Source organism: Garra rufa, chromosome 22 (genome assembly GCF_049309525.1).
Source record: "Garra rufa chromosome 22, GarRuf1.0, whole genome shotgun sequence".
NCBI classification, from domain to species: Eukaryota; Metazoa; Chordata; class Actinopteri; order Cypriniformes; family Cyprinidae; genus Garra; species Garra rufa.
This window is the reverse complement of record NC_133382.1, coordinates 2433191-2438970: the sequence shown is the minus strand read 5'-3', so window position 1 is coordinate 2438970 and position 5780 is coordinate 2433191.

The window sequence follows — 5780 nt, the reverse complement described above, 5'->3', positions numbered from 1 at the left end:
CTTTCTTTCTTTCTTTCTTTCTTTCTTTCTTTCTTTCTTTCTTTCTTTCTTTCTTTCTTTCTTTCTTTCTTTCTTTCTTTCTTTCTTTCTTTCTTAAATCATTTTAGCATGCTTATTTGATGCTCAATTATTATTGGTGCTCAGTTATTACAAATGATTATTATTATCAGTGTTATAATGAGATTTCATGCTTAATATTTTGTGTAAACATTTCTTTTCATGTGTAAACAGTTCAAAAGAACAGCATTTTTTTGATCATGTGACACTGAAGACTGGAGTAATGATGCTATAATTTTTTTTTTAATCAAAATTAACTTTTTTGATCAGTGATTGCTGTTTGTATATTTTCCGCATCCAAGTAATGATCTTTATAACGGATCGGATTGCTTTTTTACTACAACCGAATAGCTCCAGAGTTTGTTTTCATTCAGGTGATCTCGGACCGATTGTTTTGGTGCGGATCCGAGCGTGATTGCCGTGTTCAAATATGCCCAAATGAACCGAGCTAAGGGGGAAAACACGTTATGTTCCGAAACAACGGGCCAGGTGTGAAAGCACCCTAACTCTTAAAGAACCAAACTTTCTGATCTCCAAATGAGATTTCTTTTTAGAGAATCCAAAGGAATACAAAAACTCACCAAAAGAGAAAGAATTGCAATACAGGATTACAATATACAAGGGAACAACATTCCAGCCTCAATCAGGCATTGACACTTTGTGAGACCCTGCCTGTTCTCCATTCAATGATAGCTTCATCAAATTTGAAAATAGCATTGATAAAAAGTGGCAGATGTCTTGAAAATAGCTTTTAAATCTCGTTTTTGGCAAACCTTGAACATATTTATGAAGGGTAAAGCCTAAAGGAAAAATGTTCATTCTTGTACAGTAATCAGTGACCATTGTGCTCAACTCACCTTAATTATGCAATTATTAATTCATTTATTAAGTGATTGTAATGATACTTTCTTCCCCCCTTAAATCTGGCAGGTTTACATTAGTTTCTATTACTGTCATTCACTGGGTTCATGTCTCCAGACATCAGGCTTTACTAGAGGATGCTAACACTGTGGTCTTGAGCGTTGCCCATGTGCTCAGCAGCAGGTTGGGTATTATAATCAGATGACTGTATTTTTTCCATATAAACAGCAAGTTGGCTGTTCCAGTAAACTCTGCCCGGTGTCCTCTTATAGGTTTCTGTCATTCTCTGGCCTCTTATGCTGTGAAGGTGCAGCGTTTCAGTTCATTTCCATCTGACCAGCACCGTCTGAGCTCAGCAAACCTCCATCACCGTAGTGGCCGCTGTAAAAGTCAGAGTGCATGTCGTACTGCGGTGTTTCTGTGGTTGTGGTCCACATGCACATTTGTGTGACTGAACACAAATTTCTTTTTTTCAGGGTACATTATCTCAGTTTGTCTTTGGCAGCCTAAGGTTTTTCTTTCATCCAAGTTGCTTGGCTGGCACAGGACCTTTTCTAGAAATGTGTGATTTTGAAGTTGTCATCTGTATTTATGGGCTTGTAGAACTTTGAGCCAATCACCTGAGGTATAAACGTCATGTGACTAATTGCTCTGAAACTCTTGAAAAATCTTGAGTCCTCCACAAAAAAGTTGTAAAGTGCTTTTCTATACTAAAATATGATCCAAATATATGCTGTCTCGAAACTAGGATTGCAAAGGGGCAGATTGCAATTTTTTTTTTTTTTTAGAATTTTTGGAAACTTTCCAGAATTTTTCAGATAATTTAGAATTTTTTTTTGAAAACTTTGGGTAGTTTCTGGAAATTTTTCACCCCTTTTGCAACTTTGTTCAATACTTATATTTAAGCCAGATGTTGTAGTTTTGAGATATGTTAGTAGAGGCTGTGGTCACATTGTTGAGCACATTTTTGCAGAAAAACACTAGTCATTTTTATCAGAATCATCGCAATCAGGAATTTAGTATGAGGGCAAAAGATTTCCCCATGCATATTCGGGTTCAAGTTGCATGCAACACATGCAAATTCCCTGCATAAACGGCTGCCTTATCTTCCGTGCTATTCTATACTAAAATATAACGCAAATATATGTTGTGTTGAAACTAAGATGGCAAAGGGGCATATTGCAATTTTTTTTATTATTGTTAAATTTCTGAACACTTTTTTAGAATTTTTGGAAACTTTCCAGGATTTTTCAAAGAATTTTGGAATTTTTTGAAAACTTTAGGAAGGTTCTGGAAATTTACCCACCCCTTTGCAACTTTGTTCAATACTCTGTTTATTTAATCCAGATGTTGTATTTTCGAGATATGTTAGTAGAGGCTGTGGTCACACTGTTGAGCAAATTTTTTGAAAACACAAGTCATTTTTATAAGAATGAGAATCTTCACAATCAGGAATTTAGTATGAGGGCAAAAGATTTCCCAATGCATATTTGGGTTCAAGTTGCATGCAACAAATTCCCTGCATTAACCTGCCAAACCTTAACACCATGATCTAGTTAGCCCCAGCTGATGGATGATGTAATTACACCATCTGCACCCAAAAAGCATTTACGGTTCAGAAGATTGGCCCAATAAAACCTGTATGTGCCGCTGAATCCCCATAAGCAAAGACTGCAGATTCAAAACCACATGCAGTAAGAAGTGCATGAGACGGCTTCCTCACGGTACATATATTTAAAAGTATGCAATAGTTTTTCAGGTCTAATTTTGAATTTGTAATCTTCAGTAGCAAAGAGAAAAGCACTCAGTTTCCCTCTGACAGTCCACCCCCTTGTAGATGTTGGACTTGGTTTTGCAATTCAGTCATGAAACAGCTGCCGTATATATCTTCTGTGCTATTTTATACTAAAATATGATTCAAATATATGTTGTGTCGAAACGAAGATGGCAAAGGGGCAGATTGCAATTTTTTTTTTTTTGTTAAATTTCTGAACACTAGAATTTTTGGAAACTTTTCAGGATTTTTCAGAGAATTTTGGAAATTTTTGAAAACTTTGCGAAGTTTCTGGAAATTATTCACCCCTTTGCAACTTTGTTCAATACTCCGCTTATTTAAGCCAGATTTAGTTTCGAAATATGTTAGTAGAGGCTGTGGTCACACTGTTGAGCAAATTTTTGCAGAAAAACACTAGTCATCTTTATAAGAATCTTCACAATCAGGAATTTAGTATGAGGGCAAAAGATTTCCCAATGCATATTCGGGTTCAAGTTGCATGCAACATATGCAAATTTCCTGCATTAACCTGCCAAACCTTAACACCATGATCTAGTAACCCCCAGCTGATGGATGATGTAATTACACCATCTGCACCCAAAAAACATTTATGGTTCAGAAGATTGGCCCAATAAAAACCTGTATGTGGCGCTGAACACCCATAAGCAAAGACTCCAGATTTGAAACCACATGCAGTAGGAAAATGTGCGTGAGAATGTTTCCTGACGGTACATATATTTAAAAGTATGCAATAGTTTTTCAGCTCTAATTTTGAATTTGTAATATTCAGTAGCAAAGAGAAATGCACTCAGTTTCTCCCTGACAGTCCACCCCCTTGTAGATGTTGGACTTGGTTTTGCAATTCAGTCATGAAACGGCTGCCGTATATATCTTCTCATTCCTGACAGCCCCAGCAGCTGCGGGCAGTGCAGGAGGTTGTTTTTATCATTGTTTGATGTGTCCACCCACTGGGGGCACAGCGTGATACCGTGACAAGCAATGTAATTGGCTGTGTCTTCCTTCATCTCTCCGAAGGTGATGTCTGGATGCCAAGCTGTGAGGGCTCAAAGGTGGCCTCCATTTCCACGTCGACCCCCACAGTTCGGACCCACTGGATCCTCTCTGGCTCATTGAGTCACGCTCAAGAGCGGAACCGGGATGGAGAATGTGTACACGCTGAGGTTTTAAGAGAGAGAGAGTTTAAGTGAGAAAATAGATGGTGAGCAGTCATCGGGGCATTGAGGCGGAGTTCAGGAGGCGCTTCCAGAACTATCCTGGCGTTTTGGCATCAACACAAAGATATTCCACCATGAAGGTGAGGGTAACTGGATACATGGGAGCTCTATGGTGTTTTCCATTTGCATGTCTTACAAGGAAAAGGAACTAGTCTATCACGGTCATGCGTGCATCGTGCTGATCCGAATGCAGGCCAAAAGAAATCAATCAACTCTACTCAAAGGTCAGCCTAAGTTTGTAACAATGACCAGAAGTAATGTTCTGGAACTACTGTAAAGATGGCAATCTTGAAATAGCTAAACCATAAAGGGGGCCTTTTCAAGACCTTCACAGACAACCCAGGCTCCCAGTGGTGACATTTCTGGAAAATTTTAGTGCGTTACTTTTTGCACTTCTCAAAAAAAAAAAAAAAAAACGTTCAAGTGTCCAGTGAGTGGTGCTAAAAGTGTTTAATGGTTAAAGGGTTAATGCTTTATCACACTTAGACAATAATGTAAGGTAGGTAGTCAACCAGAATGCCTATTACTGCCGAACTTACCATTGCGGTAATGCCGTAGTGGCAAATACAAATCAATTAGATGTGAAACTCAATTGCGAAATCACCACCAGGTGGCGCAAAGGGACAGTTGACACCGTGTCAACATGTGACATTTTTACTTGTGAATGAAGATGAAAAATAATGAAATTACTAGTTTAATATCAATAATAATATAAAATTGTATTTAATTATTCTAAATGCTTAAAGTTTCACTATTTTACTATTTGACTGCAGTTAGAGTGAAATATAGGCTACAATGATGGCAGTGCTTTAAGAGTGGTACTTTTTACTGTACAGTATTAACCAGTATTTGAGGTGTGCATATTTATTTTGTCAGCATTACACAAAATAAAAGATTTGAAACTTAACTTTAATAATTCATTAATAAATGTTTAATAAATGATTATCTTCTTATGACACATTTTCTGATGTACTAAATAGCCCTGCTCATGACATGGCGACAAATATAATGTATGTGATTTAAAAAAAATTGTAAATCACTTTATAAAAATTTCCTTCATACTAGTTAAAATGTTGCACAGTTCCCGCGATTTAACTAAATAATGAAGAAACTAGTAATGTTTAATCTTATATGAAAAACACATGGAACAAATTAGAATCCTCATGTTTAGGCTAAACTAAAACAACTGATTAATAAAACATTTCTTGTCAGTCATATTCAACATAATACGATCTAAGAGTTTTTCAATTTATTTAGATCTTTATTAGGCTATTTATCCATTTGAATGCTCTTTTGTAGTTCGATACCTCCCTTAACACAGTGTTAAACGCAAACATGAGGAAGACACATGCAACCATGCTATTTTATCTTGCTTATACAACTCTTTTATCATGATTTTTTATTTCACAGGACTTATATGCGTACACTCCGTACACAGTGCAATGCCATACTGGGTGCGCTACCGAGCAAGTTTACTATGTTGGTGTATTACTGTCTCTAGTGTTCACTTCAGGTGGAAACTGCAGTGAATATACACTGTAAAAAGTTTTCACCAGTTTCAACTTAAAAACTTAAGTTTAGCAGCTCCCTTAAAATGTTAAGTTAAATCAACTTAAGTCATTTCAACTCAAGTTAAATCAACTAATTTTTTTATTGTAATAAGTTAAAATGGCTTGTAGTTTTAAGCTGATTTAACTTAACTTAAATCTGGTGAAAACTTTTTACAGTGTAGGTACATTTTGGATTTAAAATGTAGGCAGAGACATGTTTTCCCCTTCTACTTACATGCATTCCAAAGCAAACAAACAATTTCGTGTTTTTATTATTATTATTATTATTATTATTATAAATTA